Source organism: Nomascus leucogenys, chromosome 1a (genome assembly GCF_006542625.1).
Source record: "Nomascus leucogenys isolate Asia chromosome 1a, Asia_NLE_v1, whole genome shotgun sequence".
Taxonomy (NCBI): Eukaryota; Metazoa; Chordata; class Mammalia; order Primates; family Hylobatidae; genus Nomascus; species Nomascus leucogenys.
The window spans coordinates 57,320,689-57,341,792 of NC_044381.1; the positions used below are offsets into that span (position 1 = coordinate 57,320,689).

General features: G+C 44.9%; 1 protein-coding gene across 4 annotated transcripts in view; it reads right to left on the minus strand.

Annotated features, from left to right (window-relative positions):
• GCNT1 (glucosaminyl (N-acetyl) transferase 1) overlaps positions 1–21,104 on the minus strand; it is an 86,679-nt gene that overhangs the window by 45,429 nt on the left and 20,146 nt on the right. The window contains exons 1-2 of one of the 4 annotated variants that reach the window (XM_003267432.3): positions 14,089–14,211; positions 13,232–13,349 (exon numbers count right to left, since the gene is read on the minus strand). The exons of 2 other annotated variants lie outside the window; for them this stretch is intronic. The gene's annotated coding sequence lies outside the window, so the exon portion shown is untranslated. Of the gene's footprint in view, positions 1–13,231; positions 13,350–14,088; positions 14,243–21,104 lie in introns of those variants that run through there. One more of the 4 variants, XM_003267431.3, reaches the window with a different exon arrangement.

The following is a 21,104-nucleotide window of genomic DNA, read 5'->3' on the forward strand; positions in this document are numbered from 1 at the left end:
ATTGTTTTTTAAAAAAACTAATTAACTTTAAACAATTTCATTGGGGAAATGATCATATATACCTTAGAGTTTTTATAAAGAGTAAGTGAGCTAACTTGTAACATGTTTATACTGTATTTGACAAATAATGAGCCCTTAATGTATTATTATTATTTTCCATTTTTTCCCTGAGCTCATGTCTAAGGGTAACTTTTTCAGACTTCAAAAATAAAAATCCATATTTCAAGTTTACTAACAAATACTTCAATATACTCAACTCAATTCCATACTGAGAATCTATTATACAAAATAGATTCCTAGGCTCTGGGGAGAAAAATACAAACATAAATAATACATACTCCCTGCTCTCCAGGAATTCACATAGTGGTTATTTGCTGAGGTTTCTGGGGGAAATTATAGGCTTGGTCAATATAGTTAGAAACTATTTTTAGAACAACGCATCCATTGTAGAGCTGAAAGAAACTTTAGGAAGCATCTAGTGTTGCTGGAAACAGCAGCTCTGGGAGCAATTACTAGGTCTTCAGGACAGGGATGGAGTCCGTGGTCCCATAAATTACAAGAAACAAAGGCATAAAGACAGACAAGTGTGGCAGGGCACAGTGGCTCACACCTGTAATCCCAGCACTTTAGGAGGCCGAGGTGGGCAAATCATCTGAGGTCAGGAATTCTATACCACCCTGGCCAACGTGGTGAAACCCCGTCTCTACTAAAAACACAAAAATTAGCCAGCCATGGTGGCAGGCGCCTGTAATCCTAGCTACTCCGGAAGGAAGCAGGGGAATTACTTGAATCCGGGAGGTGGAAGTTGCAGCGAGCTGAGATCACGCCATTGCACTCCAGCCTGGGCGACAGAGCGAGATTCCATCTCAAAAAAAAAAAGAAAAGAAAAGAAAGGAAAAGAAAAAAGAAGAGAAAAGAAAAGAAAGACAAGATTCTCTGTTGCTGGTTTGGCTCCTTATTTCTTAGCCCTTAAGACAGTCATGTCTACTGTAAATATTTAAAGACAGAGACATGGTATTCAGCATTTCTCAAACTTACATGACAAAGAAAACTTATAAGAAGAGCATATTGCAAGTTCATAACAAAAAAGTCCATCTAGCCCCAGGTTGCACCCTCCTCTGTAACTCAAGAAAAAGCTGAAGTCCTGGGGCATAAGGATCAAGATCTAGTGGAAAGCTGCCTTTAACCAGAGCATGCAGCTTCACCCTTGTGGGTATGTGTTCTTTCACACTCTACTGCATTCCCTTCACTCAATTCTCCTTTTTAGGGAGGGAGGGCCACCCACAGAACCCCAAAAGAGACATCTGACATTTCTTTGTGGTGTCAGTCACACATTCTCTTTTCTCATTTCCTTTTTTTCTTTGAGACAAAGTCTTGCTCTGTTGCCCAGGCTGAAGTACAGAGGTGCGATCTTGACTCACCGCATCCTCTGTCTCCCGGGTTTGAGTTCAAGTGATTCTCCCACCTCAGCCTCCTGAGTAGCTGGGATTATAGGTGAACGCCACCACACCCGGCTATTTTTTTTTTATTTATTTTTAGCAGGGACGAGGTTTCATCATGTTGGCCAGGCTGGTCTCGAACTCCTGACCTCAAGTGATCCGCCAGCCTCAGCCTGCCAAAGTGCTGGCATTACAGGCTGAGCCACCGTGCCCAGCCCCTAGTCCATTTTTTAAAAATATTTACAGGAGGTTGATGTGGGAGAACCAGTTGAGCTGACTGGGGAGAGACAGCAGTGAGCCGTGATCGTGCCACTGCACTCCAGCCTGGGCAGCAAAGCGAGACTGGTCTCAAAAAAAAAAAATTTACATCCTATTTTGACCCAAAATAATATTACTGAGCATGACCAATCTACCTCATAATGCTGACTTCTGACATGCTGCAAAATCACATCTACCATCAAAAACTGGTGTCTTTCCTAATGGGAGAATACAGCACAGAGGTCATGCCTCAAAATGGTCAGAAATGTCTTTGGAAAACACTTATGTTAAAGGTACTAATTTCCACTTATACATGTTTTTTTAAATCCCATATTTTTATAGCCATGCCTCTTATTTTCAGGGAACTCATAAGTTTTCTGACACAAGTAATCAACAACAAAATTGGTGAGCTATTTCTGACTTGAAAAACACTTCCGCATAGCAGTGAGACATACATGTACGGGTTTTTATCTATACCCTGGGGTTTGTGGAAGTTAAGCGCCCCAGGCAGGAGCACATTCCTGGGATGGCCACACTCCAGCAGCAGATATAGCATGTGCTTCAGGATTTTTAATTGCAAACCAGAGGTTTTGTTAATTAGCATAAGTAGAGTGAGAACCAGATCCTCCTAGGTGAATGCAAGGACTGTGTTGGTTAGCATAACAGATATGAGAAATGTGTAGAGACAATGGATGAGATTGGGGGCTCCACCTATATGAAAGGATTAGGGATATTTCAGATGCAACTTCTGCATTTACATGAAGAGGACAAACAAGCCTGGCCGGCCCCAAAGTCTGGGATGGTGTCCTAAGCGCATTTCTGGATCCAGCTGCTGATTTCAGGAAATTCTTGATCACCTGACCCCTGCTGAATCTTGCACTAACCAGAAGACTTCTGCAAACTGCACATTAAGTGGCTTCTTAAAAAAAAAAAAAAAAAATTTAATTCTTAATTGACAAATAATAATTGTGTATATTTATGGGGTATAATGTGATGTTTTGATATATGTGCACATTATGGAATGATAAAATGTACACATTTCAAGAGAAACAAGATATGTATACAATGTATTTATCACTCTTTGGTTTGACCACTTTTTTTTTTTTTTGAGACAGGGTCTCGCTCTGTCACCCAGGCTTGAATGTAGTGGCCCAGTCACGGTTCACCACAGCCTCAACTCCTGGGCTCAAGCAATCCTTCCACCTCAGCCTCCTGAGTAGCTGGGACTACAGATGCACAACACCACACCCAGCTAATGTCTGTATTTTTATGTAGAGATGGTGTTTTACCATATTGCCTAGGCTGGTCTCAAACTCCTGGGCTCAAGCGATCTGCCTGCCTCGGCCTCCCAAAGTGCTGAAATTACAGGCATGAGCTACCACACCCAGCCTAAGCACTTATTTTTAATCCAGCAGTAATTTTCTTTTCCACTGGATAAACTGGAGGGGTGTATCATGAGAAAGAGGCTGTTTTAAAGTTCACCAGCAAGCAAGTTCTCAGACTGCCTTATTTATAAATAAATATATTATATATTTTATTTACATTATATACATGGCATATCTATACAGTTATGTTTACACTTGACTTAGAGTCAAAGTCATATACACACACGCAGGACTTTGACTCAAAGTTTTTAATGACAAGCACGCAAAATTTCTTAGTGAGGACCCTAAGAGTACCCTTAATGTAAGTATGTTTATTTAAAAATTGTATGTATATACTACTCTTACCAGGGGGTCCTTGCTCCCAGAGCTCCCAAGATGGTGGTGGGCCACTTCCAAAATGGTGGCAAGCCTCGTGTTCTCTGACCTGGGGTTCTTGGCCTCACGGATTCCAAGGAGTGGAATCTTGGGCCATGCGGTGAGTGTTATTCTCTATTAGAAGCCATGGGTCACGGAAGAGAACTGTGGAACCCAGTGACTAATGTTCAGCTTGATTAGGATGAACCCGGGCACATAGCCGTGCAGGAACAATGGCAAGCCTTTAGCCCGATCGGGAGTGGCAACGGGCACCTCACTGGATCAGGAGCACAGCAGACACCCTGCCAGATCCGGAGGGATGGAAGTCAGTGGCGGGTCTGCGACAGTGGCAAACAACAATGGTGGACAATGAGTGAAAGCTCAGCTCAAGCCGTAACAAACACGGACCAGAAGAGAGTGCAGTTGCAAGATTTAATAGAGTGGAAACAGAGCTCCCATACAAAGGGAGGGGACCCGAAGAGGGTAGCCGTTGCTGGCTGGATGCCTGGGTTTATATCCCGATCACTGTCCCTCCCGCTGTGCTCTCAGGCGATAGATGATTGGCTATGTCTTTACCTCCTGTTTTTGCCTAATTAGCATTTTAGTGAGCTCTCTGTACTACCTGATTGGTCGGGTGTGAGCTAAGTTGCAAGCCCCATGTTTAAAGGTGGACGCGGTCACCTTCCCAGCTAGGCTTAGGGATTCTTAGTGGGCCTAGGAAATCCAGCTAGTCCTGTCTCTCACTACTGTACTAATAAATTACATGTATCATAATACAAAAACTTGGAGGATGCAATAAAACCTATTACTTCAATTGTAGTGCACTCTTGGCTCTGCTACCTAAATCTTGACACTTAGTTTCCTCTATCCACCAGTCACATAGTTTTTTGGCGAAATTCGCCCGGTGGGTTTCAATCAATTGTAAAGACTAATCAAAATAGTCTGCAGGTGCCCCATAAAGTTAACAAATGGATTAAAAACTCATTGATATTTTTCAATTAAAGTAGTTAGACAATTCTGTTTCCTAGTTTTTAATTTTTTTTTCCTTTGAGAGCTTTGATAACTCACAAATGTACAATATTTTTTGGCAATATGTTCACATTACAATGAAAACATCTCCACAGAGCCACTTCCCAAATGCCCCTTGGTAGCAGAAATTTCTTTTGAAAAGTAATTCACTGTAAGAACCTCACATTTACCTTGGATTTTTCCCTTCTCCCCAAAATATCTGACTACTGATAGGCATAGCAAAATTGTAAAGAGGCAACACATTTGAAACCCCATCTTTCTGCTAAAGAGAGATGCAGACACCTGTAAACTGAACCACTCTTACGTATCTGGCAACAAAAGAACTAGGAATGCTCTGATGGATGCAAAGGACGGTCCTGCTCCCTCCCCAGGGCATGGCAAAGGATGACAAGGCTTCTACAGACTAAAGCAGTGATTCTTTCTCATGCCATGACACATATACCAAAAGGTAACCATTGAACATCAGCTTCAGCTCTCTTGGCTTAAGGGAGAGGGCTGAGAGAAATGCAGTATCTTAGTACACCTATCACCTGCTCACGGACAAGTCTAGGTTGAGAGATGCTCTAATTTAAAGCCTTTGTGTTTCTAAAGTTAAACAACTCAATGACACCCTATAGCTCCTAACTTGCAACATCTCACAGTATGCTTGATGGCCAGGTGAGCAGGGCTCCAGCTAGGCAAGGAATCCCTGCCTCCTCATCCACCTTAGAAACCACATTCACCGTACAAGACACAGGACTGAAGGAGGGTCCATGCACGGTGACTCACGCCCGTAATCCCAGCACTTCGGGAGGCCCAGGCAGGCGGATCACCTGAGGTAAGGAGTTCGAGACCAGCCTGGTCAACATGGTGAGACCCTGTCTCTACTAATTAGCCAGGCATGGTGGCATGCGCCTGTAATCCCAGCTACTCAGGAGGCTGAGGCAGGACAATCACTTGAACCTGGGAGGTGGAGGTTGCAGTGACCTCAGATTGTGCCACTGCACTCCAGCCTGGGCGACAGAGCAAGACTGCCTAAAACAAACAAACAAACAAAAAACAAAAAAAACGCACAAGACTGAAGGAGGGACCACTGGCACTCTTGACCTTAAATGCTTATAAAACTATAAATAGAAGTTCTTACACTTCCTTTCAACACCCCCAAAGGACTGTCCTTTGCTTCCTGCTTTGGATAACAATATGATCTCAACCTCATTTTCTGTCCTACACAATTGGTCTCAGCCTTATTTTCTGTCCCACACAACTGACAAATGCAGTAAACTCCAGGCAGCAGGGGCTGGAGCTCAACACAGAAGAGTGGCTTTAACTGGACTCAGGGCCACTCAACAGGCAAGCAGCTCTCAATCTGGTTTGTACACTGGAAGCACCAGGGAGCTTTCAAAAAGGACCAATAACTGAGTCCCCCTACCAGAGATTTGATGGAATTGGTATAGAGTTTGACCTGGGTGTCAGATTTTTTTTTAAAGCTCCACAGGTGTTACTAATGCATAGCCAACACTGAGAACCATGACGTGGGACATGAACCTGCATGATGTGGAAGGGGCTTGAAAAGGTCCTTCCTCTCCAGGACTGTCACCCCTAGTGGCTTTGATGCCCATCAAAAGATCAGCTGAGGCTCGGCGCGGTGGCTCACGCCTGTAATCCCAGCACTTTGGGAGGCCAAGGCGGGCGGATCACGAGGTCAGGAAATCGAGACCATCCTGGCTAACACGGTGAAAATGCCATCTCTACTAAAAATACAAAAAATTAGCTGGGCGCAGTGGCGGGTGCCTGTAGTCCCAGCTACTTGGGAGGCTGAGGCAGGAGAATCGCTTGAACCTGGGAGGCAGAGGTTGCAGTGAGCAGAGATCGTGCCACTGCACTCCAGCCTGGGCAACAGAGCAAGACTCCATCTCAAAGAAAAAAAAAAAGATCAGCTGAGCATTTACTGCCTTTAATTAACAAGCGTGTAAGGCCAAAGGTAGGAAGCAATTTGTAGAAAAAGTGGTGCGAGGCTATTTCAGGTGTACAGGGCCAAGCTTCAAGGCAATCATCATTCATAATACTTTCCAGGGAGCCAAACACAAAGCTTGGCACTAGAAAATGCTTACTAAATGCTGGTTGAAGAAATATCTGACTGCACACACAGACATACCCCAAACTCAGCCAATGGTTTTGCCACTTCCTTCAGAAAAAGTCCTCACGATTCCGGTCCCAAAATCTAAAGCATCTTTATCCATCTTCTGCCTCCCTCCTTCCATCAAAGACCAATTTCTGCACTATGTTCTCACTCTCTCTGAAAACTGGTCCTATCATTTATTTCACCCTCCTGCATCTTTAGGCTCTTCCTCTCTACCAGAAAATTCCCAGTAGCGGCCAGACACAGTGTCTCATGCCTATAATCCCACACTTTGGGAAGCCAAGGTAGGCAGATTGCTTCAGCTCAGGAATTTGAGACCAGCCTGGACAACAGAGATGGTGAGACCCGTCTCTAGAAAAAGAATACAAAAATTAGCCAGGCGTAGTGCTGTACACCCTTGGTGCTACTTGAAGGCTGAGGTGGGAGGATGGCATGAGCCCCAGGGGGTGGAGGTTGCAGTGAGCTAAGATTGTGCCACTGCACTCCAGCCTGGGCAATGGAGAGAGATCCTGTCAAAAACAAAACAAACAAACAAAATCCCAGTAGCATTAGAGCATGTTTAAATTTCTCCCATCTCAATCTGAAACAAAACAAAACATCATAGACCCCTCATTTCCTCCCTGCCCTGCATGAATATCACACTTCTCAGTACCCTTAACAGGCCTCTCTTCCTCTACCAAATACAGTGATCAAACTCTATGGGTCCAGCCCTTTTCTTTTCTCATTCTACACCCTCTTTGGATGAGTGCTTTTTATGCAGTAATACTTATATGCAACAGCTCCCAAACATGTATCTCCACCCCAGATCTCTTCCAGGAGTAGCAACTGTCTACTCCTCATCTTTACTTGGATGTCTCACAAACAAAACACACATCCAAACTATCTTCCCTCCCACACCTCGTGCCAACCCGCTCCTCCTCCTGTGTTCTCAATTACCATAATGGTTCCACCATCCCACCCTACTCAGTTGTTCATGCCAGAAACTTTTGAAACATCCTTGCTACCTCCCTCTCCATCAACCATATCCAAATAATCACCACCTTCTTGCTGATTTTAACTACAAACCCAATCTCACTCAATCTCAATCCTTACCTGTCATTAAGCTTTATCCAGTGCTGCTACACCACCCCTGGGTGACTGCAAAAGCACTGTTTGTTCACATCCAGCCTCCTCCTCCCCAGGGTGGCCACATGATTGCACAGGCTGTGCCTGCGCAACAAGTCTGGCTCAGGGGGCTGAAGCCTTTTGACCTGGCCTAGCTGGGACACAGTGGTGCATTTTTTCTAATTGGTCCACACAGAATAGAAGCCTTTTTTGGGTTTGCACAAAGACACCGTACATGCCAGCAGGACCTACCTCTCTAAACTATTCTCTATACAGCAACAGCGATCATTTTACAAACTCAAATTAGGCTAGGCGCAGTGGCTCACACCTGTAATCCTAGGACTTTGGGAGGCCAAGGTGAGAGGATCACTTGAGGTCAGGAGTTCAAGACCAGCCTGGCCAATATGCTGAAACCCTGTCTCTACTAAAAATACAAAAATTATCTGGGTGTGGTGACGCGCATCTAATTCCAGCTACTTGGGGCAGAGGTTGCAGTGAGCCAAGATTGCACCATTGCACTCCAGTCTGGGTGACAGAGCAAGACTCCGTCCAAAAAAAAAAAAACTCAAATCAGAGTCAGGCACAGCAGTGCCTATGCAGTCGCAGCTACAAGGGAGGCTGAGGCAGGAGGATCACTTGAGCCCAGGAGTTTGATGGCAGTGTGCTATGATTGCTCCTGTGAATAGCCACTGCACTCCAGCCTGAGCAACATAGCAAGACTATCTCAAAAACAAAAAAATCTCATTGGAAACTGGAGAAAATGAACCGGAGGAATGTGGGCAACACTACTGCCTGCCCTAACAAGGAAAATTGAGAGGATATTTCACCATATCAGGGATCTTCCTAAGAACATTTCTGAGAAGAATGTAGGAATTGCTACCTGGCCCAGTATCTGCCTTTGAGAAAATGTGAGAGAGATGAACTAAAGAAGTATATTCAATTTTTAAGTAGAATTTAGAGAAAACATAAAGGACTCGGGACTTGCTGGGTTCAAAATAAAACTACTTCTAGTCAGATATGGTAGCCCATGCCTATAGTCTCAACTACTTGAGGTGGGAGGATCACTTGAGCCCAGGAGTTCAACTGAAGTGTGCTATGATCTCACCTGCGAATAGCCACTGCACTCCAGCCTGGACAACAAAGTGAGACACTGTCTTCAACAAACAAAACAACCTCAAATCAAAAACCCTTTAGTGGTCAGAGGTGGTGGCTTACACCTGTAATTCCCAGCACTCTGGGAGGCCAATGTGGGCAGATCGCTTGAACCCAGGAGTTTGAGACTAGCCTGGGCAACATGGCAAAACCCTATCTCCACTAAAAATACAAAAATTACCCAGGCATGGTGGCATGTGCCTGTAGTCCCAGCTACTCAGGAGGCTGAGGTGGGAGGATCACCGGAGTCTGGGAGGTGGAGGTTGCAGTGAGCCAAGATGGTGCCACTGCATTCCAACCTGGGCAACAGAGTGAGACCCTGTCTGGAACAAACAAACAAAAAGTGGGTTTCCACTATGCTGACATTAAAGTCCAAAATCCTAAAAATGACCCAAGACATATTTTACTCTTGATCTCAGCTCTTTCAGCCTCTAAGTTTATCCCCTAATGTACTGCACTAACTCCTACTAATCTTTTGGCCTTTTTTTTAATTATTATTTTTACAAAAAAAAAAAAAAAAAAGAGATGGGAGTCTCGCTGTGTTGACCTGGCTGGTATCAAAGTCCTGGCCTCAAGCGATTCTCCCATCTTAGCCTCCCAAAGTGCTAGGATTACAGGTGTGAGCCACTGTACCTGCCCCCAGGCCTTATTTTAAATATCATTTTTTAAGCAGGCCTTCCCTGAACAGTCCCTCTCCCCTAAACCAGGTTAGGTCTCAAGGTCACATGCTCCCCTAACACCCTGTGCTTTCCTAAGTACCACTTAGGATTGTGATAGCCTGAGCCAGTGTGACTATGCGTTTGGCTCATAAGCTCATAAGCTCATAAAGGCAGGGACCCTCCATCTTGTTCACAGCTGTGGCCCTGGAGCGAGCAATGCCAGGCATCTAACAGATGCTCAGTAAATAGTTGTTCAATGAATGCCTGAATAAATAGGTTGCTCCAGTACCCATGACTCTAATGAACAAAAATTTGGCTACCTCTTTACCAAAGGAAAAATCAATCATGGGAGGATTTCTTAGTAACATTATTGCATTGATGACCAAATACATGCAGACTCCTCACTGGAAACAGAAGAACAATCAAGGAAGCAGAAACTCCAGGTGCCTAGTGGCAGCAGTAACATTTCACGGTTTAGATTTGCATTTGTGACCACAACCTTACTCTTAGCTATGAATAAAGAGTTTCACCAGGGCCAGCTCATGGGTGGGCAACCAACGCAGTCACACTGGGCCCTGTGCTTGGCTTAATGTTCTGTGGTCACCATGCTCAAATTCTTAATTTTTTTAACAAGGGGCCCCACAAATTATGTAGCCAGTCCTGAGTTTTACAAATTAGTTTGATTTCTGGAAGGGAACAGTGGATAGCTAATCCCCAGCTAAGGAGCCATCCTCCATAATCAAGGCTGTTTTCAACCTCCCTGAGCACATGTAAGTCCTAATAAAGAGGGCTACATTTCTAGGACATGTTTTCTTCTGATATAAATTATATCATACATTACGTAGCGCTCCCTTTGAGAAAGTTGAGATTTTTCAGATTACAGAAATACACAGCAGTCTTTGTTTTATTGCTGTTAGCTAAAAAGAGGTTAATTTTTCTTAAAACTAAATTCTACTTAAAACTACCGTAGAATTCCTTTTTCATTTCCAACTTTTTAAACTTTATGAAATTTAACAAATGCACTGAACACTTGAAATTTCTTTGGAGATAGAAACTGGCAGGACATGCTTCTCAGAATAGGAAAAAGAAAAAAAAAGAAAAGAAACTGGCAAGACACATTGGCCATTCACAAAGAACACTGGTTTAGTTATCTTTATGATAAAGGTGTTTCAAAGCGTCAGATGTTTAAATTTACAAATAGCTTCTCTAGTTGTGAAGAGTTTGAAGTTAATTGTTAAGCTTATAAATGTTTAGGCCATCTCAGAAATGTTTAGACCATCTTAAATATAGGTTCATTTTGTTCCTCAACCAAAGATGACTTTGTTCTCTGGGGAACATTTGCCTATGTCTGGAGACATTTGGGGTCGTTTAACTGCAGGGAGGGTGCACTAGCATTTAGTAGGTAGAGGCCAGAGATGCTGCTAAACATCCTGCAATGCACAGGACAGCCCCCACAACAAAATTTAACCGGCCAAAAATGTCAAAAGTGCCACAATTGAGAAAGGCTGGTCTAAACATACATGGCATTTGCCTCAAATAGGAAACGTGATAGCACTAAGCCACAAATCCAGTGACAAAGCCAAGAATACAGACAGTCTCCGCAAGAAACACATACGGTTATATGAACAGTCATTTGGGAACTCCCTTTTTAAGACAGGGAGTTAGACATTTGACATACTGACCTGGAACCATGAATACATTTCTCATTAGAATAAATAAAGATAGTGACAAGAGTCCTTGGTTGGCTCTATTAAAAAAAAAATACAGTATAGCTGAAATACCACACACTTCATAGAAAACAGAATTTGACAGTCAAAAGAGATCATTTCCAGTGGTAATTTCTGTTTTCTACCACTTCACTTCATGAAAAATGTACAATATCTACATCACAGTTCAGAATTTTCCATTCATCAGAGAATATAATCACTGTGTACATTAGCAGTTTTTAAGGCAGAGCTTTGCAAACAGATGATGCACGAAACAAATTTGATTTTATTCTTTGTGGGATTTCTGTTTTGAGATAGAGCTTCACTCTGTCGTCCAGGCTTGAGTGCAGTGGCATGATCCCTGCTCATCCCAACCTCCGCCTCCCGGGTTCAAGCAATTATCCTGCCTCAGCCTCCTGAGTAGCTAGGATTACAGGTGCCCACCACCACACCTGGCTAATTTTTGAATATTTTTGTAGAGATGGGGTTTTGCCATGTTGGTCAGGCTGGTCCTGAACTCCTGACATAAGTGATCCACCTGCCTCGGCCTCTCAAAATGTTGGGATTATAGGTGTGAGCCACCATGCCCAGCCTCTTTGTTTTTTTTGTTTTTTTTTTTTTTTTTGAGACAGACTCTTTGCTCTGTCACCCAGGCTGGAGTGCAGTGGTCAATCTTGGCTCACTGCAACCTCTGCCTCCCGGGTTCAAGCAATTCTCTGTCTCAGCCTCCCAAGTAGCTGGGATTAGAGGCACCCGGCCACCACGCCCAGCTAATTTTTGAATTTTTAGTAGAGACACCATCTTGGCCAGGCTGGTCTTGAACTCCTGATCTGGTGATCCACCCGCCTCGGCCTCCCAAAGTGCCGGGATTACAGGTGTGAGCCACTGCGCCCGGCCCTCTTTGTGTTCGAAAAAGGAAAAAATATGAGCCAATATTTAAAATCAGGCTTTACATTTTTTATTTTTAAGTAAAAGTTCTCAGCTATTCGTGGAAAAAAAAAAAAAAAAAAAAAGCTGCCTACACTGTATGGCTGCATGGGAATTCCTGCATGGATACTGGGTGGAAACGGCCAATATCCACCCAGACTTAGCAGGTTCCTCTGCAGTCACCTGGGCCCAACCAAGCACTCTCGTGCATTACCTGTTTAGTCCATGTGGATAAAGTGGATTTTGTGATCCCAGTTTTAGGGAAAAACGTTTTTCTTACTGTTAAGCAATTCAATTACAAATGGAAAAGGAGTAACTCCTTAAAAAGTGAGTGGAAGCATTGCTATCATTAATCAAGAATGAACTATAATTAATGAAGGACAGAATCTAGTACAAACTTGGGGCCAAGGCTAAGGAGGTCCTTTACAGGGCCAAGTTGAAGGACGGGCAGAGGAGGTGGCAGTGGCCGTCAAACCCTCATGAAATGGAAAAAATATCAACCTCTCGGGCAATAAAACTTTTTAAAAGTAAATTCATAGTTTGGTATATTGTATTTAAAAATAAAGGAGTTTGCCATTTCTAAGAAATCAGTTTCCCAAAACTACCATTTTAAGGGCCTGAAAAAAATTCCTTTAAGAAAAAGCAGGTATCTACACAGTCTGAGTTTTACTCCCTGCTAGAGCTGAAATCTGTTACCAAAGCCTCCAGCAGGGGGGCCTGCCTGGAATTGCCTAAGCTCCTAGCAGGTAATTTACACTGATCTTTAAAAACTATTAACCCCTCCTCCTCCCCTCTGTAAAACAAACCGGCCTTTCAGAACAGCTCTGGAAGGGGGGCAGAATGCCAGACGAAGAGACAACTTTCAGACCACGTCTCTCACCTCCCACCCATCAAATTCAGCCCACAAAAAGCTGTGGCCGCATTCTCATCTCAAGGCACCATGGCTTTCTTTGAACACCATATATCTTCCCAATTGGCCTCTTGCCCCATTATGTGTAAAAAACGACTCTCTTTTCTGCAGAAAGAAGTAACAAGGCAAAGGGTGTACAGGGCAACGTTTACATGCATCTACAGCATGCCAGGTGCCTACAGAACCTACCTCGGCCTAGGCGGCCCGTGCCCTAGCCGGGATCTGCAGGCGCCCTCATCCACGTTGGGAGACGGGAAGAGGAGAGGGAGGCGTGACAGGCGAGGGTGCCTGTGCTGCGCAGAAAGCGCTGCCAGGAGAAAAGAAGCAGTGAGAAAGGGCTTCTTCCATTTCAAAAACCTAATAACCAAAACTTGGAGGAATCTGCCTGAGATACTTAAAAAAAAGAGGAAAGAGAAACCTAGGAGGGGGTAAAATGCTTTTACGACGAATCACTTGTTTTCGTAATAGACCCTGCGCGCGAGTTTCCTAGACTGCCGCGAGAAGAAGGAAAGCGAGGGAGCAGGAAAGGAGAGGCTTCGGAGCCCCTAAACTAACGTCTCTTTTCTTATTAATAATAGTTTGCTCCAGGGTGACTCATTTACCTCTTTATCAGTAAAGTAGGGGTGAAAATGCATCTTAGCCGGGCTGGGGTTAGGATTCAATGAAGTTAAATGAAGTTAAGCCCCTGGCATCCAAGGGATGGCAGCGAGTCTGTTCGTTCCCTGCCTATCCACGCCCGCAGCCAACCCCTCCGACGTCTAAGCTACACGGACCAGGGGCAAGAGGCCAGAAAGTGACTTTCAGGAGACACGGGGCACCGGCGTCCCAGCCCCACTGAGCGGACGGAAAATGAAGGTGGAAGGAAGAGGCGCCGCTCCATCCCGGTCCCGGGTGCACCCCGGTTCTGCTTCCTCCTCCGCGGGGGAGCCCAGCCCGCCCGGGGCCACGGGGCACTGGCTGAGAGCCGGCTCCCTCCCACCCATCCTTCTCAGCCTTCCCCCGCCGCCGGGCGGCCGAGCCGGGGAGCACGAGGGAGAACCTGTTACCTGGAGTGGGCGTCTGGCCCCGGAGTCTCAGGAGGATGCCCAGCCGCTCCTGCTCCACCAAGCTCCGGCCCCGCGCCGCGCTCTAGGCGCTCCAGAGCTGCGCCTGCAGCCCTCGCACCAGCGGGGCCTGCCCCGGGGCCGCCCCCAGAGGCCCCGCCTTTCTAGGCCCCGCCTTTCTAGGCCCCGCCTTTCTAGGCCCCGCCCACCACGTCCCCGCCTCGCCCACCTGCGCGAGCGCGGGGCTTGGAGACATGTTGCAGACTCGCGGTTCCCGCCTACAGGGGAGGGCGCCCTCTGGGCACTGACGTGGTCTGGGAGTAGCGCTGCGATCCTAGTGCTTCCTCGCTCCTCTTCCTCACTGTGCCCTGATTCTTAGAGGTGTGTGTGTGCGGCGTCTTTTTAAACATTTTATGCTTCCCTTCCTCGAAAGCAGGAAACTCGAGAATTGCTGCCTTTTCTGATTTTAAACATGAAAATATGTTATAGAACAACAATAAAATTAAATTCCAAGGTTCTTGATATGTAAAGTTTAGAGATAACCATGTAGGTGTTTTTTTCTTTCCCCTAACGAAACTTGCTTCCTAAATTTAGCATTTAAGAACTCATTACATTCATGTGTATTTCCACATAAAACTTAAGAACAAATTAAACTGTGGAACAATCCACAGTGCTGTGGAAAGTAGGAAAAAACCTTCCCCGTCCTTATAGCACAGATCTTTGTGTCAGTTATAAAAGTTGACACAGTTATCTTTGTAACAAGAGGAATATTGTGTCTGTGTCTTCTTTCGTTGGATTTTTAGCTCCTAGAAAACAGAACGAGGTCTTATTTGTTTCCATGTTGTTTAAAAAAAATTCTGGCCGGGCGCAGTGGCTCACGCCTGTAATCCCAGCACTTTGGGAGGCCGAGGCGGACGGATCACGAGCTCAGGAGATCGAGACCATCCTGGCTAACATGGTGAAACCGCGTCTGTACTAAATATACAAAAAATTAGCCGGGCTTGGTGGCGGGCGCCTGTAGTCCCAGCTACTCGGGAGACTGAGGCAGGAGAATGGCGTGAAACCAGGAGGCGGAGCTTGCAGTGAGCCGAGATCGCGTCACTGCACTCCAGCCTGGGCAACAGGGCGAGACTCTATCTCAAAAAAAAAAAAAAAAAATTCTAACTCGGAGGCCATTAGACTGTGATATGTTTGATACTTGCCTGATTTGTCAACAAAAATTAACATAAGATGATGGTGTAGGGGAAGAAAGACTTCCCCTCTACTCTCTGAGGCTTGGATAACTAAGTCTATGAAATAAATTGACCGCAGGTAGATTAACAAGAGAAAAAGTACACAGATTTCGTGTAAGGGGTATCACAGAAAAGAAAAATTAATATTCCCTCTGCCTCCCCCAACAAAAACTGAGATTTTAGGAGCTTGTGTACCCTCTTCATTGGGGAGGGACAATTTAGGGGAGAGGAAATGATTTTGGGAAAAACTCCTGAACTCCTTCAATGGCTAGCTTTGTTTAATATCTCATGAAATTTTTCATGAGCAATTCAAGCATAATTGTGAAGAGCAAGTGGATTAGGTAAATGTAAATGGAATAAAAGTTTATAAATAAACTTTTAAAAATATGTTTTATAAAATTTGTCTACTTAAAAATAGTTTTAAAAATCTTTTTTGGTGACTTGAAATTTCGAACATATTAAATTAAGTAATAGATATTCATTAAATGTCTGAGTCATTTGTAAGTTAAAATACTGACATATTAATTGCTAAACATAAGTTTAAAGTGTAGCTGGGGCCGGGCACAGTGGCTCATGCCTGTAATTCCAGCACTTTGGGAGGCCGAGGTGGGTGGATCACCTGAAGTCAGGAGTTTGAGACCAGCCTGGCCAACATACCAAAACCCCGTCTCTACTAAAAATACAAAAATTAGCCAGCTGCGGTGGCGTGTGCCTGTAGTCCCAGCTACTCGGGAGGCTGAGGCATGAGAATTGCTTGAACCCGGGAGGTGGAGGTTGCAGTGAGCCAAGATTGTGCCACTGCACTCTGGCCTGGGTGACAAAGCAAGGCTCCATCTCAAAAATAAATAAATTAATTAATTAAAAATAAAGTATAGCTGGCTGTTTGCAATGGTTCACGCTTGTAATTCCAACACTTTAGGAAGCTGAGGTGTAAGTATCACTTGAGCCTAGGAGTTTGAGATCAGCCTGGGCAGCATAGCCAGACCTCACCTCTACAAAATAAAAATAGATAAATTAGCCAGGGGTGGTGGCCAAGCAATAGATTTATGAATTAACTTTTGGAATATATCTTGTTTGTCAGTTGGATACTGCCTGTATACCATAAGTGTAATCCATTTTGTGTGTGTGTGTGTGACAGGGTCTCACTCTGTTACTCAGGCTGGAGCACAGTGGCGCAATCACAGCTCACTGCAGCCTCAACCCACCCCTGCTCAGGTGATTCTTCCACCTCAACCTCCCAAGTAGCTGGGACTACAGGTGTGTGCCACCATGCCCGGTAATTTTTTGGTATTTTTTGTAGAGACAGGGTTTCACCATGGTGCTCAGGCTGGTTTCGAACTCCCACGCTCAAGCGATCCACCCACCTCATTCTCCCAAAATGCTGGGATTACAGGTGTGAGCCACCTTGCCCAGCCCACTTATTTTTAATGCCTGCAATGACATACACCCATAAATCTATACAAGTAGTTTAGAAGGTATTTCTGGAATGCTTAAGGGTGTATCAGTCAGGGCCCAGTCAGAAAACAGAAATCACAGCAATTATTTTTACAGAGAATTTAAGGTCATGAAGATGGCAAGGCAAAAACATTGTAGTAACAGAGAGGGAGTAACTGCAGGAAGCAGCTGCCATGCACAGAGCTGGGGAGAGGGGAAGTGTTGGGGTTATCAGAACCTCAGAGCCAGGAGAGGGCCCCTGGTTGGCTGGGAGTCAGATCTCAAAGGAGGGGGCGGTACCCAGCTGGTGTTTTATCTCTGAAGGTAAACACTGAGGCTGGATGGGAGAGGGTGGATTAAAACAAACAAACAAATCTAAGAAACTGGAACCAGCTGCTGCTGCAGCCAGGGAGAAGAGCCATTGCTTGGTAACATGGACAGGAACAGTAAGCAGCTATAAAGTAGCAAGTCCCTCTCCTCAAACACCCCTTATAAGCAAAACCTTATAGGAAATGTGATTTGCTAAGTCCCAGTCCTGGCTCACAAAGCAGAGAATAGAAGCTTGAGTTTGAACTCTAAGACATACTTCAATAAGCAGCACAAGGAGCAAACTCATGATCACAAATACCCAACTCTTCTAATATTATAGATGTGGGAAAGTGTCTGATAAACACAGCTGTCATAGTAATGATTAATACAATAGCAATATATTCTTAAAATGTCATAATAAAACTATAGTTACAAGTACAATCAAATAATGGGAGAGAGGCCGGGCATGGTGGCTCATGCCTGTAATCCCAGCACTTAGGGAGGCCGAGGTGGGCAGATCACTTGAGGTAAGGAGTTCAAGACCAGCCTGGCCAACATGGCGAAACCCCGTCTCTACTAAAAATATAAAAATTAGCTGGGTGCGGTGGCACACGCCTGTAATCCTAGCTACTGGGGAGGCTGAGGCATGAGAATCGGTTGAATCCGGGAGGCAGAGGTTCCAGTGAGCCAAGATCATGCCAGTGCACTCCAGCCTGGGTGACAGAGCAAGATTCCATCTCAAAAATAAATAAATAAGAATAAATTTAAAAAAATAAGGGGATGGTGTTGCTTGACCTATACTTTGTGTTACTGGAGAACAGTGAAGATCCTCTCCTGGCTGTATTTTCGGAGAAAGCACTAACTACATAGAACCACCTTTCCCCAAATGACTTAGGTAAGCATCATGGATAACATCCTTTCACACCTACGACAAGGCCATAGACATGCCCTCCACATTTCCATTCTCATTAATGGTTAGCTGAACCATTTGCCCCTACTGATCAATCTGGGCAAATACCTTACTTGATCAAACTTCAGTCAGCCTTTTCTCCTTCCATCAGGTCTTTGCCCTTTAATCTAGTCTCAGCCTAAACCAGCATTGGAACTTGGAATAAGCCCCTTAACATCCTGTATTAGTCTGCTTTCACATTGCTATAAAGACATTTCTGAGACTGGATAATTTATAAAGAAAAGAGGTTTAAAGCCTGGGTGCGGTGGCTCATGCCTGTAATCTCAGCACTCTGGGAGGCCAAGGCGGGCGGATCACAAGGTTAGGAGTTCGAGACCAGCCTGACCAACATGGTGAAACTCTGTCTCTACTAAAAATACAAAAATTAGCTGGGCGTGGTGGTGCACGCCTGTAATCCCAGCTACTCAGGAGGCTGAGGCAGGAGAGTCGCTTGAACCCAGGAGGCGGAGGTTGCAGTGAGCTGAGATCATGCCACTGCACTCCAGCCTGGCAACAGAGTGAGACTCTGTCTAACCAAAAAAAAAAAAAAAAGAAAAAAAAAGAAAAGAGGTTTAATTGACTCACAGTTTTGCATGGCTGGGGGGCCTCAGGAAACTTATAATCATGACAGAAGGGGAAGAGGCACATCTTACTTGGCGGCAGGTGAGAGAGAGCAAGCAAGAGCAGGGAAAACAGCCTTATGACCATCAGATCTCCTGAGAACTCACTCACTATCACAAAAACAACACGGGAGAAACTGCCCCCACGATCCAATCACCTCCACCGAGCCCCTTCCTCGCCACGTGGGGATTATGGGGATTACAATTCAAGATGAGATTTGGGTGGGGTTTGGGTGGGAACACAGCCAAACCATATCACATCCCCTCCCAAGAAGCCCCTTCCCAGCTGACCACAAAGAAACTCTGTCCTGATCAATTGCCTGATCGGGCCACCTGCTCATCCCACTCCCTGATACTGGTTCTTTTTTTTTTTTTCTTTTCTGAGACAGAGTTTTGCTCTTGTTGCCCAGGCTGGAGTGCAATGGTGGTGCAATCTCAGCTCACTGCAACCTCTGCCTCCTGGGTTCAAGTGATTCTTCTGCCTCAGCCTCCCAAGTAGCTGGGATTACAGGCATGTGCCAACCATGCCCAGCTAATTTTGTATTTTTAGACGAGTTTTCACCATGTTGGTCAGGCTGGTCTCAAACTCCTGACCTCAGGTGATCCTCCCACCTCCGCCTCTCAGAATGCTGGGATTACAGGCGTGAGCCACCGCACCCAGCCAATACTGGTTCTTTTTAACATTGTTTACTACTCCCAATAAAAGAAAAGCCCTTTTCTGCCTGACCTTTCAAAACCTTGCAGATCTTATGGTTGAAGCATTCTATTAGAATGCCGTCCCTCCCCTATTGCGACATTCTCTTTGTCTATTGCAATAATCCTTCTAAATAAAGTCTCTCCTTACCTAGATCTGGATTTGGTTTTTATTTGACAGTTCTCTTTGCTGTGATCCAGCTCAAGACTGGAACTCACCTAGGGACCTCCACCAGCCCCACCCAGGTAAAGGTGCCATGTTCAGGACTTGAGGACTCTTCGGTGAGTTCAAGTCTTGAACCAGTGCTCTGCCCATCTTGTCTGTTGAACAGTAAGAGGTTACTTTGATTGTTTTAGGCAAAGAGATGCTTTGGCCCTCCTGTGAGACTTCTGTGTTTTTTCAGCTCCTCGACCTGGGGATTGTTCAAGGGAATTAATCAAGCGGGACTTTTTCTTGGCTCCTTTAAAGATTTTTTTCTTTGGGATGACTATCCACGAATGCCATGGGTAACTCTCACTCTATCAGATGCCCTCCTCTTCCCCCACTGAGTACATGCTATTATGGCACTAATTCAGTTTAATAGCCTCAAAAATGGCACAATTTACTAAAGGTAACCTAGAACCTCAAAGACCTCTTTGGGAAACATGAGCTCTCCTTAAACCAGCTCATCTAAGACTTCTCCCTTCTCATCATCCTCATCCCTCCTTTTTACCACTTTAAACCTTCTCTTTTGTTGCCTTGAATTATTTAATCTGTCTACCTCCTTCACCCCTCTACCCATTCCTACAGACCTTTTCCTACCCACTCCAGCTCCTCAATTCATGGTTACTCAAGATTTAGACCTCCCTTCTTTTCTGACCACCTTCTCTTCACACCACTGATGAAGCAGGGATCTCCTGCACTAAACAGGAGATGGCTGAACAGATGACACCCAGTACTGGACAGATGAGATTGGCTATAGTTTTTTCAGTTACATACTCACAGCCTAAGGGGTTATTGCATGCCAGGCAGAGCCACATGGGAATTGCATTTGAAAGCAGACTGAAGCAGCAGGGGCTGTGTGAGGCAGGCTTTGTAGTAATGGCACCACAGTGAGGTAACCTTTTATTCCATGGGAGGATGTAATTGACTTGTTCAAATAGTTCTGTGGGCTGGCAGGGAGGTAAAGCTCCTTAGCTTGAAGATTAAGTAGGGTACAGCTGGTCTGGCTGAAGGGGAAACTAGCTGGGTAGGGAGCCCTTCCCACTTCGGGGGTGATATGGTTTCGATCAGTGTCCCTGCCCAAATCTCATATCAAATTGTAGTCCCCAGTGTTGGAAGTGGGGCCTGATGGAGTGTGATTGAATCATGGAGGCAGTTTCTAATGGTTTAGCACCATCCCCTTGGTGCTGTCTTGTCATGGAGTTCTCATGAGATCTGGTTGTTTAAAAGTATGTGGCACCTCCTCCCTGCCTCTCCTCCCCCTGCTCCGGCCATGTAAGACGTACCGGCTTCCCCTTCAACTTGCATCATGATTGTAAGTTTCCTGAGGCCCCTCCAAGCCATGCTTTCTGTACAGCATACAGAACTGTGAGCCAATTAAACCTCTTTTCTTTTAAATTACCCAGTCTCAGGTAGTTCTTTATAGCAATTCAAGAATGGTCTAATATAAATACCTAGATCATTTTTAAGTAAGATAGAATAGTGGAGCATAATTTAAAGCTTACATATGTTTTTTTTTAGTACAGAGAGGCTAAATATATTTTGGTCTGCTAATGATGTGTTCATTCTTGCCACACTGA